Raw genomic sequence first — 22,336 nt, 5'->3', positions numbered from 1 at the left:
TTTTAAAATACTAACAAAACGGAATACAAATTCCAACAGAGTCTGCCAGCATTTTGTCATATCATCAAAACACCATTGCCTTACAGAGCAGCTGAGTATAATAAATAGCATAATACATCAAGGGAGCATCTCGTGTTTTACAGTAATCAAAATGTTGATTCACATAACACTATCGTCAATTTCAAACATTGTGTACCTGAAACATCAATGGATCTTCGGGGGAACACGAATAGCAGGCATCAGACAGGCATAATATATCCAAACCATATATATTATCAAGAACAAAACATCTAGACCTTGCACATCAATAGTAAAAGGTGGGGAGCATTAAACATCTGTAGATGGTGTGGGTTCCGGGTAGGTGGCCATATTTCGTGCCCATGTTAAGAATGGTTCCCAGATGTCCCGTGCCCTTGAGGCCGAAGGCATTAACTCCCAGAAAACGCTGAGTCGCGTTTGGCCATATGTGACATCAGCCAGCCAGTCCCTCATACAAGGTACTCTTTTCCTTCCGCTCCTAAATGCAACCTGCCTTCGAGCAAACTACAGGAGGATGGCATGTAACTTGCCCTGCGCTGGCGGTGTGTTTTTCACATATCCTAACAGTCCCAATGCCGGGGAAGGGGTCTCCGCTCTACCCACAATTTGGTTAACTACATTAATAATCTCAATCCAAAATGTCATAAGGTGTGGGCAATCCCAGGCGATGTGTAAAAAGGAGGCAGGGTTGTATCCGCAGCACCAGCAGCTCTCACCTTCTCTAATCTTCATGCGATATAAGCTTACCGGTGTCCTGTAATATCTATGTAAAAATTTAAAATGTATTAAGCGATGCTTATAGTTTGGAGAAAGCTCAGTTAGCTGTTTGCAGTAGAAGTCCCACTGTTTGTCCGTTAATGGAGTATCTAGTTCATTGTTCCAATTGATATCATATGTTTCATGACAGATCCCATCATCGTGTGTACATAGGTTGTATACATCGACAACTACAAGTGAGTTCATGGGTGCCTTGGGCCTCATACTGTTCATTACTCGGTGTTTAAGATACCAATTGTCCTGCCGTTCAGTTGAGACATTTTTTACCCCTTCTCCGTCTGCCCTGGAATCTTGCCATTTAACCCAAAACTTTTTCAAATTTTCAAGGTCAACCCAGAGCCTTACAAAGAGCAGCCGCGGCCAGCATGCACCATTCGGGCCATGTTGTGCATCTTGGCGCCGGCGCCACTTCACAGGAGTGTACTATGTATGTCACGTCAAGCCACCATCGGGGCCAGACTGCAGAACAGTGGATTGTATCTGGGCACTGTCACATCTCCCCATATCCCCAGGGTCACCAGTGGCGATGTAAGGGTTAATCTGTCCCCCGATCACTGAGGAAACACATTGTTCTACATGCCACATATAGATCCTGCTAATCAGGACACCAATTACTGTGCTTTCTCACCTAAATTGACCATGGTAAGTCCTCCACAGTTGGCTACTGGTGCACCCTTGTAAGTCCCTAGTGTATGCTGTTAAGGTACCCAAGGCATAGGTATGCCAGGGTCTCCCATGGGCTGCAGCATATATTGTGCCACCCATGGGAGTCCACTTGAACTGTAACTACAGGCCTGCCATTGCAGCCTTTGTAAGTTGGTGCTTGCACTTCTCATGACAGATATGCGTTTCCTTATATCTGAGGTCACTGTACTTAAAACCTATAAGTCACCCTATGGCAGGCTCTTCAGCCCTTAAAGCAGGGTGCTTTGTTATAAGTGTGAGGGTGCCCCTGCATGAGCAGGACAACCCTACAAACCCCAGAGCTGATTCTCCAGGCCTTGTAAGTGCGGCTAGCCAGTTTAATACATATAGTGGACATCAGTCATTACGAGATACCTAAGTATATAGTGGCTGTACCGAGCCCGGTCATGCTTGGTATCAAACATGTTGGAATCATACCTCAACCCTGATTCCACTGTTGGAAGTATGATCCCATGTACTGGGGGATCCCTTGGGTACCCCCACTGTCCTCCTGGCAACAGCCTTTCAGGGTCTGCCAGCAAGCTAGAGCTGCTGCCGACCACAGACACCATTCTGTCCTCCTTCTGTTGAGCCAAGCTCGATCAGAGGAAGGTAGGACAATAGGTTTCCTGTCATAGGGAGGTGTGAACACCTCCCAGACTGGACTTGGTGTATTGGATTGAGGAGGGGTGCTTGCCAACGCCACCAGACTGCTTTGAAGGACAAATTTGGTTCCCTCCTTGCATACTCCAGTTTGAGCCAGTTCAGAGAGCCCTTTGCACCCGCTTTGGTGGGAAACTGGACAAAGGACATGGAAGTATCCTCCCCTCTGCCCCCCGGCCCCTCCTGTGGGATGCACCTTGAGTTGTTCCAACCCTTTCCCTACGGTACTTAAGGGCTTACTTGTGAGTGGGTCCTTAGACTCATCGTGGAACAAGACTAAAGCCTGAAACTATGTTGCTCTTCGACAGTCTGAACAATTGGACTTTGTTGACTTCGACTGCAACTGAGACTGCAGCAAGGAAGACTCCTGCTGCTCCTGGTCTCGCTGTTCTTCTTCATCGTCTGTGTCTTTGCTTCTTCCAGGTTCTTCAACAGACCTGTGAGCATCAAGGACACCAAAAGAAATCTCCCTTGGAGTGAAGGGGTCACTCCCCTGCATTTACTGGCACTTCAGCAAAGCTGATTGGTCTGCTGCTCCTGTCATCCTATGGACTTCCAGAGACTCAGCAACACGAGTGGTTGTTCTGCAACTCCATTGAGGCCTGACCTGTCCTCTCTGCCATTTTGAGGCTAGTATCCCTCGTCGGAGCTTCTGGGACCGAACCCCTGTGCACTAGGTCGACCTGCCGTTGCTAAGGCTTGTTAGCTCTGCACTCCAGAGATCTTTGGGCTACAAGAAGCTCTAGCCCCCAGCCTCTCTTCCCTCCAAGATCATCATGCTCACCACATCATCTGCACCATGGCCCTTCATCCTTTGCAAGCTTCTCGAGGTCCTCTTGCAATTCCTGTGCCTTTCGTCTGTGGGTCCTCCTGGTGGTGTTCTACCATCCCATTGGGCTCCCCTGCTTGCTCGAGGCCTGCCCTGATTCTCCTGCTGTTGGTGAGTCCCTTGGAACTTGCTGGTCCCAAAGTTTCTCTTTCTTTGTATTCCACACTAGTTGCGGCAACCAAGGTTTGTTGGGGCTCCTGTCGGACACCGACCACCTAGTCACTGACATCTACTGTGGGACAGCTTGTGCAAGGCTCTTGGTCTTTCTCAGTGTTGCCTGGTCCCCAGAACCGCAGCGACAGCGTCAAGGTGGACTCTTTTGAACCTCCTGACATCAGTGGGCATTGTGTCATTGTGTCTCTTGGTCACCTCCAAGTGGCATAGACTTTGTCTCCTCTGCTTGTAGGTATTACACTTCAGGAATTCACCCTTCCACTGGACTTCTTCGCAGTCTTCTCCAGAGGCATTTTCTTCGAAGACTTCCATTGTCGTCTAAGGAGGTTTCTGACGTCTCTTCACCCCTATGCACCTAGCTTTCCTGGTGTAGGTAACTTGGTTGATGGGGCATCCAAGGGTAGGGTGGCTCTCCAATCGTCTATCCTCCAAGGGAATTCTTCTGGGTCCTCTGAGAATGGTCATTCTTCTGTAAAACTGCTACCGCAACTTCCCCATTGCCTTCTATTAGACACACAGCTGTGTTTCTACTCTGCACAAAGCCTCGTTAGTGTTCCTGGTTCCTTACCTTGGGTGGTTCCTTGTGTCCCCAGCTCCTCTGGGTCTTCTAGACCAAGTCCCTTCCACCGCTGCAGTTCAAATTCCACTTTCTTTGTATATGGTTTGGTCCCCTTACGGAGACCACTGTAGTTTGTGCTACTTAGTTGATTGTTTTTTAAGCATTTCTGTGTATTGTATGTATATTTCCGGGTAGGAGATATACCAATGTGTTAGTGAGTGTTGTGTAATAAATACAAGCATTTTTGTATACACACTGCGTGGTTTCTTTTCTTTTAACCTACACTGCAGATTAAAGTTGGCAAAACAAGCTATTTAACACTCCTTCAAGATAAGCCTGAAGGCTGCTTTCCACAGCTTCCACTTTGAGAGCGTTCTATGGTTATCAAGGACCACTAAAATCACCACAAGCGTTGCCTGGATGAGTGCAAGGTGCACCACTTGAATAAGTGTGCACCATATCCTTACTCTGCCTCCTACACATGCTCAGGTCCATTTTGAACAAAAAGACAAAAGAACTAAATGCAGGGATAAGATCTTCACATAACTCTGTGTAATCTCACTTAATTTTGCTGTCATTTTGTGTAATTATGCCACAGTTACACCCACCTCTAGATTTTTACCGCTCAATGAAATGTAGGGACCGCCGATAACAATATTTTCATCGCAGTGAAATAACAAGCATTATTCCTGGCCACTTGTAATAGATGTCATAATGTATTCGTGGAGGCAGACATTTTTACTGAGGCAACATGGCTATCAGTGACTCCCGCTTAGAGTGTGCAGGGACCTCAAGGAGAACAAAACATCTTTTAGTTTGTGTGGAGGTCTGCATAGTCTCTAACAACACACTGACTGCCCAGCTGGCACCACACCACACTCTTCCCCTTAAGTTTAAAATGCACGTAAGAGGCCTACAATCGAGTCTTTGTACGTACCCTTCCAGAAGATAGTGTATCACTAGTTTCAAAGAATCTGAGTTTTAAATACAAAGCAGAGTGCTGTCATTGAAGATAAATGTTCAAAACCTCTGCGTGCACTCTAGTCTGTAATTTCTCCTGCGTGCAGGGCTGTTTATTACACCGCAACCCCCATGGGACTTTGAAAAGACCAACTTAACACTGAATGGAAAAGTGAATTGCAAATGAGATGTGCCCCCTTCGGCGTTTTCTTGGCAGAGCTCACCTGGAAAGGAGACTGCACGTCGCTTTCAGCGACATTTGTTATTAATGCAAATCACATTTTGGAAAGCGATTTGGAAATTCTAAGAATGCGCAGAGAGAACGTGAAACAAACACTGGCACTTGAAAATGTTTTTTTTTTCTGCAACTTAATAGATATTTACATATTTATTTAATTCGGGGACAGAGTGAATTCAGTCTCGCCACAAAAGTGGTTGCCTAGTTTGCCCTTAGGAACAGAGACTTCACATGTTGTATGTGGCAGAGAATTACAGGTTTGGCACACTATGAGTTGCAGTACTGGCAACAATGCTGTCTTCGAGATAGGTAAAGCTGTCTGTAGTCATACTGCAAAATGGCAGACAGCAGAACTCCACAAGCACTTACACCCCTACACAACACCGCAGGGACTGACCCTGCATGTTTTTGCCGGTGATCACATATCGGGGGGTAAAGTCACAGGGCTTTGCATGTAATTACATGATGAAAATGGAAAAACAAATACCAGAAAAGTGTAAAACTCAGAGAACAATCTAAAGTAGAGCTGAAGGTTTAAATACAATCTCCAAATAGATAGCATTGCTGTAAGATGAAATAACTTGTAATGTGTGGCTAGCCGTGCCATCCTGTTTCTTTGTGAGTGTTCCTTCATTATTCCCCCAGTTTTTTCTGCTTTTCGAGCCCATTGGAGGAGTTCATTAGCTTTGTATTTGCTCTATATTTAAGCTGGGGATGCTTCGAAAGGGTTGCTGCAGCCTCACGAGGAGGATATGTGGAATATGATGGTTGGATTTGGCTGATTGTTAAGGCAGGCACACCAGCCTTGTAATGTGTACCCCTGGAAGTCTGCCTATTGACAGCCTCATGGAAATGACGTTCAGCTGTGCAATGCTTGGGTCCTTCACTTCTCCCTGACTTCATGTTGTATAAGTGTGCGTATGTCTGGTATGCATGGAGACGGTGCGTTGTATGGATGTGGTTTTGTACATGTGGGTTAAGGCCAGGGAGTCCTTGGTGCAGCCCCTTAAACCTCACTTTGGAGACTTCATTGCAGTTTGTTCCTCATCCATTTTTTTGAACACCAGTTCTATATCGTCTAGCGCCAATGCACTGGTTGAAGCTGTTGCCTGTGCAGCCCGGCCTATGATCTGCCCAACAAAAACTTAAACCAGCACAGTTCCCCTCTCATCCCTACTCACTGCTCCAATCCCACACATTCACCGTAGGAACTCCAGGGAAATGCCTGAGAAGCTGATTTCAACTCTGGATGGCTGTCTGGGGTTAGGGATTTTAAACAGGAGCGCCCCGTGCAGGTGAGAGCGGTAGGGCGGTGGGGCCAGGTTGAGGTGTGGGGGGATTTGACAGACAACCACGAGAGGAAATTAAATAAATCATTCATTTTCCCTCGTCTGTTGAAATCCCCCCCACCCGGCCCCACCTCCACACTGCTCTTACCTGCATGGGCTGTAGTGTAGTTCCTATATTCCTAATAGGCTCTGCGCATTGGAATAATATATCCTATAGATGTGACGTAGGACTTATGTCTACTAGGTCCCTATCAAATATATTAGACTTAATTGTGAGTGCCAGCTAGCTCAGAGGTCACTAGAAACTTTCTCGAATTCACAAGAAGGGATTAGTCTCTGACAACCGCATAAACATGACAACTTTGTTTCCCCAAGATAAAACTGATCTTCAGAGTCGTGGAAACAATAGATAGATATTTCACTCAGTCAATCGTGCATGCTTCGTTTCACCAGACTACAGAGAAAATAGAAAGAAGGGCGTTTTCAATAAAAGGATTTATTGAACAGTCTTCTTTCTCAAGCATACGAAATGAACTGCTACAATCATAAAACTGGTAGCAAAATATAATGCATACAGTAAAAAGAGTAGAATAAAATAATACTGTAAGATTATTGTATAGTTCCTAGACCATAAATAAATACATACATAAATAACAGAGGCTAAAAGTACTCAACTGGTGCTTCTAAAAAACGCCTACCCCGGTGTACCTAACCTAATCTCAGTACGAGGGAAGAAGTAAGTGAGGTGCAGAATAAATAGATTATTCTCTTGCCAAGAATCTGTCCAAGAGTTCTCTTAGGGTCTAATCAGCTCCGTACCTTAATTTGGAATGAAGAAGGTCAGGCTCAGGACTCGATTTCCCAACAACCCGCAGGGGTAGCTTGGAAACAATGGAGCTGGATTTCTCGGCAGGAGAAAAGACAGCGTCTCTCTCAGTGCGTCTGCTGGAGGGTCAGCTTCCTTCGGCACTTGCTGTAGCAGGGCGCGTCGGGCAAGTAGATAGTCGAACTGCTCCAAACCACTGTGTGTTTGCTATGGCAAGTGTGGGCATATTTATACCTTGAAGTTGCCGAGTTTGACGTAAAGGTGGACATAATAAAGTCATTAAAGACTCTCAGTTCTTTGAAAACTCCATGAGTTCTTGGACAAATCAATATTCAAGCAAGGGGAAGCCCCTAACTGCTGAAGCCGAGTTTTTCCAAGAAATCGTTGTGGATTTTCGGAACTAGTGGAAGTAGCCATGCCGTATTTGGACTGCATGAGCTAGGTCTAAATAGGGGTATGATTTTTATGCCTATATAAGGGCATGAATCGGGAAAATTACACTAGTGTCTTAAACTGGTTCACAACACCCACTCCACGTTATCATGTTCATCTAGGATTAAGTACTTAAAACATATAAGCTAGAGCATGTGTTTTTACAACCCCACCCGAAAATACATGAAATGTATTTAAAAAATGGTCGTACACAAAAATGAGCATTTGTACAGTATGCATTTAAAAGCAATGATTTTATTGTAAGCATATGATATGATATTAGCAATGCTACTTTATTGCTTCCTTTGATGTGATAGCTATTCAAGAATCCTGGGAAACCGCAGCAAATGTTTGGCTGGATGGTTTTGCTACCTTTTTAGTACCAGCGACACCGAGCCCAGCGGGGAGAGCTAAGGGGGGTTTAATTCTCCTCCTCTCCCTAAATCTTGCGGGGTCTTTTAAGCAACTAGAGTCAGGCTCTCCTAATCTTTTGATCGTGGAATGGACTGTTTCATCGATCTGCTCCATTTTATTAATTAATTTTTATAATTCCTGGGAGAGGGCAATGGACACGGATCACATTGCACACCTAGAGAAATTTTTATATAACTTCAGTCTTAATAAGCACACTGTATTTGAGCTCATCGTGTTGGGCGATTTTAACACCCATTTATGCAATTTCCCCTGTTATATAGGCGAACACGGGGGACCTCCAGGGGTGTCCACTCCCCACTTTGAACATACAAAACCAGGCGAAGCACTGGAAGTACTATTGGCTAGTTTTAACCTTTGCGAATCTCTAAATATAGGTGGGAGGGAAAGAGTCCCCACCTATAAAGGAACGTTGCAAGGGTCTATAATTGACTATATATTTATCACTCCGGTGCTCCAAACAAAGGTAAAAACGTATAGGACCAGTCCGTCATCTTATAGCGATCACAACCCTGTGTCACTGTTGATGCGGTGGGGAGATCTTAAACATGAGGGCGTGGGCAGCACACATGCGCAGGCAGTACTTGTGCCCTCTGATCAGGGAAGGCGGCTCAAGTGGGGCAAGGTGATCCCAGATGATTTTATGGCAACTTTATTGCCTAAAATTGAGGGAGACATAGAGACATGTTTAGATCAAGAGGCCTCCAATTGTACAATTGTTCAGGCTTTTGAATCTATATGTGTCCAAATAACGAAGGACCTGACAGTCATGCCCACTAAGAGCCTACCTAGAACAACAAAGTGGTTTGACGCTGATTGCTCACGAATACATACCCGCTTAATACGTGCGTTAAAAGCAACTCCAAGGGATAAGCTGCTTATTGCCAATTTGAGGAGGGAATATAAACGGACCTTAAAGGAGAGAAAAGATGAAATCAAAAGTGAAGTGTGGGAAAGACTTCTCTCTGTCGATGTCTTGCGTGACAGCAAGAAATTTTGGGAGATCATAAATCACCCTTTTTTTGCGGGAGAACAAAATGTAGCCACTGACTGTGTCATTCCGGACGAGAAGTGGGTTCTTCACTTTAAAGACGTATACGGTGACAAGAATAGTATAGCCCCGTGTGGCCATACGATAGCTCGGGTTTCCCCCCGATAGTTTTGTTAGAGGAGGAGGTGCTTAAGGCCATTCTGGAGACCTCAAAAAATAAGGCCCCGGGGGCCGATGGTGTACCTGCTGACCTATATAGATATTCCCCGAAAACTTGGTCGCAGGTATTAACTAAAGTTTTTAGGGCAGCAAATGATAAGGTGTTCCCCAATACCTGGGCAACCTCTATCATAGTGCCAATTTTTAAAAAGGGCCAACGTGAGGACCCGGGGTGTTATAGACCCATTTCCCTCCTGGATTCGGCCATCAAAATCTTAGGCAGAGTCTTATTGGCTAAACTTAGTGGAAATCTGGAGGCTTGTGGAGGGCTTTCAAACATACAATATGGGTTCGGAGAGAAACGAGGAACCCTGGACCAATGTTTGAATTTGCACCTTTTAATTGCCAAATATGTGGTGGCCGGGAGGGGTCTCTTTATTTGGCCTTTATGGACCTCTCCTCGGCCTTCGATTTGGTAAACAGGTCCAAATTGTGGTCAATCCTTCTTGAGATGGGGATAGATTCCTCCCTTGTCACTTTCATAGCCTCCTTACACCAGGAGTTATTTGCTAAAGTAAGGGTTACAAATGAGGGGAGGTGCACGGACACCTTTAGGTCAGAGAAAGGGGTCCGCCAAGGGTGCATCCTGGCCCCCCTCCTTTTTACCATTTATATAAATGGGCTGGAAAAACATCTAGAGGAGGGGGGGTAGACGCTCCGCGTGTGGGAGGGCAGCAGGTCCCGGCCCTCCTATACGCGGACGATGCGGTACTGATTGCCCGTACAGGCATCGGTCTACAGTCACTATTGGATCGCTTTGGCTCCTTCATGGAACATCTTGACCTAAAGGTAGACGCGAAAAAATCTCATTCTATGATAGTGGGTTTGCAGAGAGGAAAATCTAGATCCAAAACCTTTTTATGCAAGGGATAGGTGGTTTCCAGGGTTCCGGTCTTCCCTTACCTGGGGGTCCTCTTCGATGAAAGGGGGTCCTGGGCCCCCCAGATAAAGGTGAAGAGTTTAGCCTTGGCCCGTTCGACAACTTCTCTGTTGGGTTTCACAAAAAGGTTGTGGGCCAGGCCAATGGAAGCACTTTTGAAGGTTTACAACTCCAAGTGTATTCCTATTGCCACCTATGGGGCCGCCTTGTGGGGCTATGTTACTCAAGATAAAATCCAAAGGGTAGAAAATAGGTTAATTAGACAATTGCTCTCAGTTCCAAAATCGACCCCTACCTTCTCCATCCATGAGGAAGTGGGTTTGCCCTACATTACAGATAAGTTGAACCTGGCACCCCTCTTATTTTGGGCAAAGACATGTCTGAATCCAGAATTAACTTTGAACCACCTTATTCTGGAGGATGTCATCTCTTTGGACCATGCAATGAAAATACCTTGGCTGAAGTACTTAAAAAACACATTCTCAGCTTTAGGTAGACCGGACCTTTTTTTATCTCCTTGTAACATCAGGAGAGAGGACGTAAAGTGGATCAAGGTCCATTTTATTGAGAGGGTCCGCCTCAATAGAGAGGAGGAGGAAATAATGAAACCATCTGTAAGAGCACACTCTATGTTAATCATTTCCCCCACCCTGGAACCATACCTGAATTTTGTTACAAGACCCCTTCATAGATTTTTATTAGCGAGATTCAGGTTTAATTTTGATTCAATTCTCCTTAGGCTGTTATTTATCTTGGGACCGCTCAGAAAAAGCCCCCCCTTGTGAATGCGATAATTTTTCAGAGCAAGATACCATGCATTTTATGATGTTTTGTGGGTTTTACACTGCCGCTAGGAAAAAACATCTGTTACCTGTGTTGAGGGAGGCGGGCTTCAGTCAAGTGAGACCTGCATTAATCTACCTCCAGATGTTGGGCAATATTTACATTACCTTTAGTGTCGCCAGTTTCCTAGCAGAAGCCTTTCGTACTAGGAAGAAACGTGTACCACTGAACAGTTTATTGTAAATAAGGTATCTTTTAAACAGATTTCTAATTTTATGTGCCAGTCACGATGTAGCATAGTCAAATTTGGGCTTGTTCTGCTTTTTTATAAAATATGAAATGTGATTTTAATGTATATGTTTTATATGTGCTTTTTATGGGGTTTTTTAAAATCGAATAAAGCGTGCTTTGACTTTGACTGACTGAGCAATGCTACCCATATTATTCACAAAATTTACATTTTATGAAATGGCTCCAGATATAGAAAAGAAGGAAGTTGAGACCATCCCATAGCAGAATATACAAGCTATTTTGGTTTGTGCATTAGGTCAACATTGTTTCTAGGAAGTAGTCAAAGAATTCTTGTTCTCTAAGAATAGTTCTACTTTAAGCAGATCACTTTGTGCCAAAGTTTAGTTAGTTTTGGAAAAAAGTCAAATTAAATCGAAGTGAAATAGAGTTCCAAGCTTGGAAGCTTTTGTTTTGAAAAGTGAAGGTCGAATTTCAGAGTTCGAAAGAACGCTGTGTTCTGATTTCAAAAGTTATTCTTGGTGTCAGGAGAAAACATTAAATCATCAAGGCTGGCAAAGAAATCGTCTACCACAGTAGATGAAAGTTCAACCACTTCATTAAGAAGGTCAATTGTACACAGATGTGAAGCATCGCCTTCAGCGTCAGCCGCATTAGCAATGTTCATTGCAGATGGTACCTGTGTGCTTGTTGGTCCGCGTATCTCACCACCAGTTGGATTTGCCGGTGGGATCTCAATGAATGCCGTCATCAGGATTGGTAGCCGTTGGGGACAACACAACACATGACCCGTTACCGGACCCAGTAATGCGTCAACAACCGTTGGCAATGCCGATGGTAGTATTAGACAGATATCTAACACGCATTCCTCTCCACAAAGCAGGCATCGTAGAACAGGTAAGATGCAATCTTGCCAGATTGGTCTGAATGACAGGAACCATGTGGTATTCAGATCTCTCAAACGAGCCAAGCCAAGGATCTGTGTTATTGTGTCAGGATACCGCATGGCCCGGAGCGCATTCTCCATGCTGACTTGGGTATCGCTGGTGGCCGCATTTGCCATAAAGCAGCAGGAGGAATAAAAATAAGATCCCTGATACGAGTCCCAAAATGAGAGGCAGGCCGCCAAACACAGAGGGTACGACGTTAGGAAAAACGTCCAGGACTGCTTCAAAGGGTACTAACAGTCCCGAAAAAATCGTTTTAAATACATGTACAATACCGCTGGTATCAGACATGTTTAAGATACGACCTAACATTTCTGCGAAATGTACTGGGCAGTTTGTTGATAATAATGCATGTATCTCTGCAGAAGTCCTTGCAACTTGCAGACCATGCGTCTCTTTGGACGAGGTCAGTGGCACCGTTTTTAGCAAAAGAATGGCTTTCATTTTGTTTAAAGTATCAATTCGTATAGAAGAGATGTTCAGTGAAGGCCATAGTGGCGACTCCCCGTCTGTGTTGGTTTTTGGAAGCAATACTTGCATACAACAAGTGACCCTGGCTGACACACTAATGAGATAGACTGTTGCTGGCATCATTCCACAACAGCTGTGATCATTTAACACAGTGTAGCTACTATTGGAAAGCTGGCTATAAATTGGATCTATCGCCGCTGCGGGCAAACCTTGCAGGTGGCAAGAGAGGTTATTGGAAGAACCCTCGCAGGCTCCGTGCAAATTAACACCTTGACATAGTAGTGTACCGCTTAGTGAGTTTTTACAATTTTTACCACTAAGAAATACCTCCTTTCCCCCACTCCAACACTTGTGTGTGTATGGTAAATCCCAGGTCGACTTATTGTATTCTTTACCCAACCTTTCATACAGGCCTGCTGGTATGTGTTTTAAGCAATACTGAAACTGGAAAATTGTCACTGGTATCGTGATGGTGCCATGTATTATCCATTCAACTGATGGTTTCTCAGAAATGGTCATTGGTAATCTCTCCAGTTTTTCTATGCTCAGCACCGTATAGTCTGTTCCCCTCTGTACCAACGAGATTTGTTTATCTGTAAGGTTAAATACAGTAAACAATGACGTAGTGTTGATTAGACGCCAAGGCACATAGCCAGAATGAAGGTTTTGTAACGTCCAGCCTAACAGTATTATAGAACGTAATTGAGACTGGCCATGTTGTAACATTTGCAAGTCCTGTTACATTATGTCAATGGCAGAGGATACAATGCTGTCCAAAGAATACATTCTGGACGACAGAGTTGTTAAACCATTGTGCTTTCTCTAAATTAATACTATAAATTTCTCGTATTCTTTCAGCTGTTTCCATTTGCGTGACTTTCCATGCTTCATTATATGCAGTGTATATACCGGCGTATATGAAATGTTTATGACGTGGATTACGAGGTCCCAGTAAGAATTCTCATAAATCAACGCCATCTTTAAGCAAAGATAAGTGTTATTTTATTTCTGGAAGTGTGGTTTTCTGCAGCCACTCAAGGCATAGTTTCCCTACACTATAAGTTGTTTTTATCCCTGGATGTTGTCTTTGGATATATATTGGATCTGGCCGAGTTACTGTCAACCCTTGTGTCTTGTTCAGGAATCTATCTTGACAGATATTCGTGTCAGTGGGCCAGATTAACCATTTTTCCCATTCAGGATTTGTTCTGTTTTGTAGTAAAATGTAAGGTACATCTACCTCCTCATCTGTAGTTAAATTACTATCAGGTGTGGGTTTAGGTAGGGACGGTTTGTTTAAATCTTTTATCTTAGCCAGGCCAAGACAAGATGTCTGTTGAAGTGTCATTTAAGAACATCATTTGTTCTGGGATGATGCAGGCTCTGAACAATGCTTCTAAACCTTGTACCTGCCAGTCTTTTGTGCCCCAAACAGTTTTTGTCTCAATGTTGTCTTTCCAAAAGACAAAGCCTAAGGTGGACAATTGAGCAAAAAAGGCAGCAGAATATATTTGTTTAGTATTTGTCAACATACTTTTCATGCCTGTCTTATTAACATTTTTAAAATAAATCTTTCTGGGTTTGTAACATTAAAACCTGTAAAATATGGAAATGTTCTTAAAAATGTTTTAGAACTACCTTTTGGAGGTGTTGGATAATGTTCCCATTGATTATAAGTTAAAACATTTCGGTTTGCAGATTTTTCACAGTGGTCCAGGTAATGACGACCAAAATGATTAAAACAATACATTTCTTCATAATTAGATGAACCTTCTAAGTATTCATGTTTTTTAAATGTTGCTGACATTTCTAAGTCTGCCATCATGTTATTAACAGTTTCAAAGTCCCAATCGTCAGAAAATGTGCTGGGTGAAACAAAATCACTCAAGGAAACCTTAAATTGGTGTGGCATTATCAGCAGCTCGACAGGGTCATCAATGTCATAATCAGTTCTATCCCATGCTATTCCATCAGGTAGAGGAACCGCTGTGATGTTTACTGATGACAGGTCTCGTTGTTCACGATGAGATGATTTGTGTGGTTTCAGGAGCAAGTTGGTGTTCTTACTTGCTGTGTCCATTCTAATGTGTTTTCCATCTATCAGCTTTCCCAAACTTAAAACAAGAATGAGCCATAGTAGGAGATAAAATACACCTAATCCAATCCAAAATTCAACCCATGGTGAAACCAGATATGTATTTGCAAGCTCTTGACCAAGTTCCATTAATTGTTCCTTGAAAGTTTTGTTTTTTGGCGCTGTTTCAGGTTCACTGGGATCCTCAGAAAAGGTATCGAAGTTGATGAAATAGCCAGAGGCAGTTCTGTCAGTAGTTGGTATTGCATACGGATTCTTTGAAATTGCTGTAGTTGCTTGTTCCCTTGACATGTTTGTATAGTCAGATGCTACATCATTGTAGACAGGCGTTTCTTGACGAACTGTTATTAGGGTTTCAAGAGGCACAAGTTCCATTTCTTTGTTGCATAGTCCTTCTTTTCTTACTTTAGAATCTTCAAAGGTGATGAGTCTTTCAGTTTGAACCTCTTGGATAGTAGCAAGATTTGGTTGTCTGCTACATTGTGGGAGCCCACTGGGCCTACTACTTATTATCGGCCACATGGTGTGGTTTTACCAGGTCAATTGATACAGACCTGTTCTCCTTTTTTCCAGCAAGGGGCGGCAGTAGCACTGTTCTTGATCCGTGAACTGCTAGAACTGGTACTGGTTTTCTGTAAGAAGGCCCACATTCCTTCTTGTCCCCTATTTTTTCCCTGACCAGATCCCCAATCTTTGGAATCCAGACTGGTCTTGCTGGGACAGGTGGTTTTTCTTCAGTGGTCGTTGGCTTTTCGCTGGTGTTGCTTAGACTTCTTCTTGTTTCATTTAAGTCCTGTAAAACAGCCAAACGATCTTTGATATCAAAGGGTTTTTGTCCCATCACTGAAGTATGACGATCGAGGTTTTCAACCAACATTCTAGTACCAAAAAGGAGTTCATATGGAGTGATTCCACCCAGAGAATTTCTTGGCAGGTTATTAAGACTACGTTGGACATTTATTAGATGTTTGACCCACCCGTCAACCGAACCTAATACCCTTGCTGTTATAGATTGCTCTATGTCACTGTTTTTTCTCTCCACAACCGGATTTCCCTCAGGCTGGAATGGACTCGAAAATCGCAATGCAACGCCCAAGCTGGCCATGGCCTCCTTGTAAGCCCTAGAGCTAAACGCAGGACCCTGGTCAGAATGTAGGGTGCCGATTGCGTATGTGCCGATAAAGACTCGCAAATCTTTTATAACAGTTCGGGCGTTAGCTGAGCGCTGAGGCCACATCCAAATGAATCTTGTGCATGAATCCACTGCGACCAAGATGTATTTATAGTTGCCATCCTTTTGTAAGGGACCACAGTGGTCCAGGTAAACACACGCTAGTGGTTTATCTGAAATCAGAAGGAGCGTCTGAGCCGGGCCTTTTTACTGTTGAAACTTTCATTTTCTGGCAGATTTCACATTCCAAAATATAAGTTCTGGTTTGTTTCCTCATGCGCTGCCACCAGTATCATTGTTTTAATAATGAAACTGTGGCAGAAACACCTGCGTGTGCAGAGGCAAGCTCTTCGTGTGCTGCTAAGATTAGTCCTAACCTGTGTTCCATGTTTGGGATTACTCTATGCCCCACTCCAGGGTTTCGAGCAAACAGAACATTATTTGCATCAGTTATATATGAGTACTTGAGTGGAAAGCCTTTTGGTAGTGTTTTACTACTGTCTTTTATTGAAGCAGTGACTGCTTGCATTATTTCGCTGTCTATTTTCATTTTTGAACGAGTGATTGCAGCTACGGAAGCCGTTTGCACAGCTGCCTTTGCGGCTTCATCAGCCAATTAATTCCCTTCATTGTGAACGCCATCACGCTGATGACTCAGTGTATGGATCACGTGAGTCTTCTGTAGTTCTTTCTGTAAAAGAACTACTTGTTCCCAAAGCATTTTATGCTTGATTGTGCCACCTTTTGCGTCTTTAAATCCATTTTGAACCCAGTTCTTCAGATATTCATTGTAAGACTGGACGCAGTAATACGAATCGCACACTATGAGTGTGGGGTATTCGCGATCGGTATTTTCAAGTGCCATCTTGAAAGCCATTAGTTCAGCTCGCTGAGCTGTACAGTCTCCGAGAGATTGAGTTTTTGTGACCATAGGTCTGAATTTACCATCGCGCCAGCAACCTTTTACAATCGCACACGCAGCACTATAAGCTTGTTTACCCCCAAATGCGGGCTGTGCTGATCCCTCTGTATATATTATACAGCCGTAATGTTCTAGAGGCAGAATTTCAGTAGGCAGAGGACATTCTTGTTCATATTTGAGAAATTCTTGTGTCTTCAAGATAGGGTCAAAAATATATTCAACGTCTGTCGCAGCAAGAAAATTAACCCATTGTATCCATCTCGGATGTAGAGATTTTGCATTTGGAATGCTTGCCTTTGTCATTGCCTCTAAGGCAGGTACAGGTCAATTCTTGATTTTTTAAAGTTGAATTTATACCCTTCAAAGGCGAATCCCAGTATTAGAGTGTTCACCCTGGTCAAGTGCCTGTCAAAGTAATCATCTGTTAGATAGATGTCATCGACATAAGATAATGCCTCATCATCATACGTTTGTAGTAACTCTGTTACTCTGGCTGAAAATAATCCAGGACTGTTCTTGAATACCTGGGGGAGACGACAAAAGTGTTGTTGTGTCCCCATTATTGAGAAAGCCGTCAAGTACCTGCTTTCAGGTGTAATGTTTTGACAGAAGAATCCGTTTGAAATATCTAATGTAGTTTTATATTTTTTCCGTACAATGTTATTCATCAGTGCTGCACTGTGTGCATTTTGTACTGCAAAGGTTTTGCAGCAAGAGTTTAAATGTCTGAAATCCAAAACTAGACGATATGTGTCGTCTGGTTTGGAGACAGGAAACAAAGGATTGTTCATTGACGAGGTGCATGTTTCAATTTGATCTAAGATCTCCCTGACCTGTTTTTTAGCTTCTTGCTTTACTGGATACTGCCTCTGAGCAGTAGGTTGATTTTTTAACTGGATTTTATGGCGAGGAGAGTCCTCATCCCATCCCACATGATTTTTATATAATGCTGGAGCCTGGGCCACAGCCCATTTTCTGGCATAGGTGTATTTTTTATAAATAGGAATATGATTAGAGAAGGCTGGCATAATGATCTCTTCGCCATGGGGACACTCCCTGACAAATTCAGGTGGCCAGTCTTTTTCAGCCAGAAGAATGTCATAACCCTTAATTAGTTTTTCCCAAAAGAGTACTTTTATTTTCCTAGTTATGTCCCCCTCTATTCGGAGTGTTACTTCGTATAACTTGTGGGGTACACTAACCCTGGTGTCTGCAGTTTCAACCTGAATGTATTCATTCAGATCCACTGTCTCCAGATGATCTTTTGGGATCCTGCGATCTATGGTGACCTCTGCTGCGCTGTCCAGCATTGTCTGGGCCCACTCCCCGTTCTTGAGTTGTGTCCTCAAGATCCTCGGCATGTCTGATTTTAATACTTGCTACCTTTTTTTGGAGAATTAAGTTTTCTTATTTTTTGGAACGTATTTGGACTTCACGCGTTCTTCTTTGTGTTCTGATCGTCCTCTTCTTTCGGATTTCTGCGAGGAAGTCTGAAAGGTAAAAGAGGATCGTGTATCAGTATCTTGATATCTATCAGGTTTTCTTAAATTATCCCTATTTCTAAGGTTATACCTCTTTTCAGAGTGCTCCTTTTGAGGAGATCTACCTCTGGACTGAGAGCGCTTCTCTTTAGGAAGTGACTGCCTACTATTTTCCCATTTCTTTTTAGGAGTAGTTAGATTGTTTTTGAATAAAAACAAATTTTGTTAGTTCGGGCTTTACAGGTTTCCCTCCCAAACTATCTCTTCCTAGTTCTTCATAGGATTTTTCAATAATTCTGGCAAGTTCATACGGTTGCTCAGTAATATTGAGTTCTTTTAATTTTTGGCGGATTGCCACCGATGCTGCTTCACCTTTAATGTTAGATAATAGAATCTTTCAGTAATTTCATACCAAGATTCAAAGCTGGTTCTGGACCGTATTCATTTTGAATCTGTCTCAGAACGTCTGGTATTACCGCCATAGACGAGACACCATGTGTTTTTGTGTAGATTGAAGCAAAGACTTTACCCCAAGTGTCACAGTCCTCCACGTGTGGTGCTATCTCCATTGGTAAACAGATTGTTAGAATCCTGTGTTTCTCATGAGGTGTACTATCGGTAAATACTGCCTCTATTTGAGTAATTTTCTGGGCTAACCAGAATGGAATTTGTTCCCTTTTTGCAGGCAACTTACCGATGACTGACTGTATAGTCTGTGGTGTGACTTTGTTTGTGTTCCCCTGATGAGGGGTGTGCTGTGGAATTCTTATTGCAGGTTGGACTGTTAAAGTCTGCATGACATATTGTACGAATTGTCTATGTATTTTAATTAATTGTTAGCTGAGCTAACAGTTCTGGACCAGTCATTTGTTCTATGGCAGGATGTGGTGTATAGCTGGCTAGTACCGGCCATGTTGCTCCTGGTCTACCTAGTGGACCGAGCCTGGTAATGTGATTTTGATGTTGTAGGGCGCCTTTAAACCAGAGCGGATGCTCTTGGTAAGTTAGTGGAATTTTAACGTCCTCGAAAGGAGCGTATTCCGCTGGAGGTTCCTCCATCATGTAGAAGTGGAACACATGTGTTGTTGGATTTGCTTGTGGAAAGATAATCCATGAATAGAATACCTCTGTCTACCGATATTCATGTGCCTCTATGACAAATATGACTCTACCACCTCTTGGTGATAGGCCATTTTCTATAAGCTTTATAGTTATGGCTTTCCGCACATTTTCCGGGATGTTTATAGCATCAGCTTCGTCATGTCGGAAACCTGTAGTGTCAAAACTTGGTTGATTTGCATTTACTGCAGTTCCACTGCCCCTAGGATTGTCTTCGTCTGACATTTTGTTTAAGAAGTTTGCAGAGCAAGTTTCAATGAAATAAAGATAAGGTGCACAATATTTTGGAACACTGTATCCTTCAACTTTGAACAAAACCAAAACTAATACATAGGATTTTTCATCCTACTCAGTTTATGGCAGATATTTTATCCTTTAACCCACTCCAGATGTCTATTGGAGTATTTATGGGATAAAGGGGTCTCTATGAAAAGCACGACTGAGTTACTCTAGTATCTAGCGTTAAATTAGTGCCTTACCAAACGTTGGGCGCCATGTAGTGTAGTTCCTATATTCCCAATAGGCTCTACGCATTGGAATGATATATGCTATATATGTGGCGTAGGACTTAAGTCTACTAGGTCCCTATCGAATATATTAGACTTAATTGTGAGTGCCAGCTAGCTCAGAGGTCACTAGAAACTTTCTCGAATTCACAAGAAGGGATTAGTCTCTGACAACCGCATAAACATGACAAATTTGTTTTCCCAAGATAAAACTGATCTTCAGAGTCGTGGAAACAATCGATAGATAGTTCACTCAGTCAATCGTGCACGCTTTGTTTCACCAGAGGTGCAGAGAAAATAGAAAGACGGACGTTTTCAATAAAAGGATTTATTGAACAGTCTTCTTTCTCAAGCATAAGAAATTAACTGCTACAATCGTAAAACTTGTAGAAAATATAATGCATACAGTAAAAAGAGTAGAATAAAATAATACTGTAAGAGCATTGTATGGTTCCTAGACCATAAATAAATACATACATAAATAACAGAGGCTAAAAGTACTCAACTGGTGCTTCTAAAATATACCTAACCTAATCTTAGTACGAGGGAAGAAGTAAGTGAGGTGTAGAATAAAAAGAATATTCTTTTGCCAAGAATCTGTCCAAGAGTTCTCTTAGGGTCTAATCAGCTCTGTACCTTAATTTGGAATGAAGAAGGTCAGGCTCAGGACTCGATTTCCCAACAACCCGCAAGGGTAGCTTGGAAACACTGGAGCTGGATTTCTCGGCAGGAGAAAAGACAGCGTCTCTCTCAGTGCGTCTGCTGGAGGGTCGGCTTCCTTTGGCACTTGCAGTAGAAGGTCGCGTCGGGCAAGTAGATAGTCGAACTGCTCCAAACCACTGTGTGTTTGCTATGGCAAGTGTGGGCATATTTATACCTTAAAGTTGCCGAGTTTGACGTAAAGGTGGACATAATAACGTTATTAAAGACTCTCAGTTCTTTGAAAACTCCATGAGTTCTTGAACAAATCAATATTCAATCAAGGAGAAAGTCCCTAACTGCTGAAGCCGAGTTTTTCCAAGAAATCGTTGTGGATTTTCGGAACTAGTGGAAGTAGCCATGCCGTATTTGGACTGCATGAGCTAGGTCTAAATAAGGGTATGATATCTATGCCTATATAAGGATATGGTGATTTTCACCTATATAAGGGCATGAATCGGGAAAATTACACTAGGGTCCTAAAATGGTTCACAACAGGGCAGCAGCATATTTTAAAGTGGGCACACCAATTGATTGGTCTGTGAGATTCTGCCAGTGCTTCTTATTCTAGGTAAGTACTGACCTTCTAGAGCCATTATTTGTACGGCTCTCTAATTTGGACAGAAACGCTGCAGCATCAGCTGAGAAGAATACTATGTACGAGAACAAGGACATAAAGTTAGTGTTGTCCCCGGCATTGGAAATAACCATTGATCTGTGAAGGGGAAGGACCTGCTGATAGGCTCTGCTTAGCTGAAGAGAAGGAGTATGCCACAGAGTAGTGAGGCACATTCTCTCACCTCGAGGCCCTTGTGAGCCCAGAGTTGAGGACATCGCTAGCAAGAGAGACAGGCCGAGCTATCTGAAAAGGCTAGATAAATTTAGGCTAGATTGCTGTCGATAGAGGGCCCAGAACTGCAATAGCTATTAAAAGGCAGAACCTACTGGTAAGGCTGAGGTCACCCTCCCTATCAGTTTGTAGTGAACATTTGATCCATTGACCCAGTAGGGGCCTGAAGAAGAATACTGCTGCCCCTGGGTATGATGTAGTCCCTAACTCCCTACACAGTGTGTACCTCTCTGACACCAAGAGATGCTTCAGGGGTGGTCCTCCCTCTAACCTGAGCCTCAGGTGCTGTGGCTGATTACTTTCAGCTGCCCAGGTGCGCCATCATCCAACCCATAACCAAGGGTCCCATTGTTCAAGCAATGTAAAAAGTGGTCCTAGACCGCTGATGTCCCATCATTGAAGACCGGAGCAGTGATCCCCCATTTTCAAGACCGGAACCTGTGCTTTTTATAAGACCCATAAGGGGTTGAGACAATGTGCCAATACTTTTCTCAGTACCGTTTAGCAAACCTGAACAATATGTCTCCATTACCTATCTTGGAGATTTCCGTCACCGGAATTTCCAGTTGTTTGATACTCTGTCCAGTTTCCATTTGCCCTTTTGTGCTGTGCAATCTAATGGTATTATGGGTGTTTTGTCACAATCCTTTTAACACTACCCAGACCCAGAGTCCCACCTTGGGTCAATATATTTAGAGAAAATGAGCCACGCTTTCCATATTGACAGCAAATAAAACTTTATTAGCAGATGATGTATTAATCATGCCACACAAGACACTGCTTAGAATCTCCTGTTAACCTGTTTCTAGCAGCTAAATGTAAGGACTTGGTGCCTGACTTAGAGGCATATTTACAAGCCCCTGCCGCCACCACAACGTCACTTTTCAGGACGTTGTAGTGGCGACAGGGGCTTCACCTTATTCACAAGGCAGCATTAAGCCACTTAACATGGCTTAACTCCGCCTTGTAAATAAGGCACCCTTTCACACTATTCTTAGCGCGAAAGGGGTGGGCAATGGGTGTTGTGGTGGGCATTTTACCGCAACACCCT

At 43.3% G+C, this 22,336-nt stretch overlaps 1 protein-coding gene across 2 annotated transcripts in view; it reads left to right on the top strand.

Moving 5' to 3' along the window:
• Positions 1-22,336, top strand: part of TNFAIP6 (TNF alpha induced protein 6) — a 254,345-nt gene that overhangs the window by 91,432 nt on the left and 140,577 nt on the right. The gene's annotated exons all lie outside the window — the stretch shown is intronic.

This window comes from Lissotriton helveticus, chromosome 3_1 (assembly GCF_964261635.1).
Source record: "Lissotriton helveticus chromosome 3_1, aLisHel1.1, whole genome shotgun sequence".
Classification (NCBI taxonomy): domain Eukaryota; kingdom Metazoa; phylum Chordata; class Amphibia; order Caudata; family Salamandridae; genus Lissotriton; species Lissotriton helveticus.
The sequence above is the reverse complement of the archived record's forward strand: the minus strand, read 5'-3'. Positions and strand labels throughout refer to the sequence as shown.